The sequence below is a fragment of the Spea bombifrons genome, chromosome 4, assembly GCF_027358695.1.
Source record: "Spea bombifrons isolate aSpeBom1 chromosome 4, aSpeBom1.2.pri, whole genome shotgun sequence".
Classification (NCBI taxonomy): domain Eukaryota; kingdom Metazoa; phylum Chordata; class Amphibia; order Anura; family Pelobatidae; genus Spea; species Spea bombifrons.
In genome coordinates, this window is record NC_071090.1 from 75556962 (window position 1) to 75558066 (window position 1105).

Here is a 1105-nt window from a genome sequence, read left to right on the forward strand (position 1 = left end):
TGGAGGGGGAATCCCACAATAAAATAAGTATTCTCTCTCAGTGTTAAATAAACTACTACATACAGTCACATAGTTGATGCTTTTATTTATTTATTTTTACATTTTGTTTTACGAAACTTTCATTACCTTTAGACCTGTAGGCTGCCATCGTAAGCTGTTAAATAGGGTTAGGTTTTGAGGTAGGAGGTAGGAGTTAAGAAATTACAAAAAACAAAAATATGGTATGTCATGGGTTTTAAAGGGAAAGGATATTATATTTAAAAAAAATGTATAAGTAAAACACATTATTCTTCTTAGAATGTTTTAGAATTAGACATTAATAGATCATAAAAGTCTTGATAAAACCCTGCCTGTAAACAAACCCCCTAAAAACTAAAGTGCCCTCTTTGGCCAATTGAAATGTTTGGAGATATGATAAAATATTATGCTTGTTTATTTTGTTCAGAAATTTGACAAAATACTGATTTCACATGTTATGTCATCTTAAAGTGTTTGCTTACATCTCACACAATGTCACAACGTTCTATACAAGAAAAACAAAGACCAAAGATATGTGTTCACGTCCAGTTTAATTGACAGATCTAATTATAATAAATATAGCTATATAGTTACAATGATAAACAGCACAAGACACTGGGCAGATGTGAGTAGGCATTAACACTTCACTCCAGAGTTGTCCAGATTGATGCAGACATAGGACAAATCTGTATTTAATATAGTGGTTAGGTACAAAGTATTTGACACAAGGGAAAACAAAAGGACATGTTTGCATACTGCAGGAAACCTGGCTTCAAAATTCTGATCCATTTGGGACATTTGTATTCAACCTTGACTACCGTGGCCATGAACTTATTATCAGAGGAAAAGACTGTTGGATCACCAGTCCTTTTTAATAGGAAGACTGTAGTTTCTGTCTCATGGCTCAAAATGCGTAGGGGAAACTAGTACATGATAGTGACGCACTCCTCTAGTAGACTTTTTGCTATTTAAAAGCCTCTACCAACAAAGTTTTTAAGGAGACAAGCCAAGGACATAGAAGCCTGTACCAATTATAGATGTTTAAATATCAAAAATCTGCAACAAGCACTAAGAAATATTCAATAAC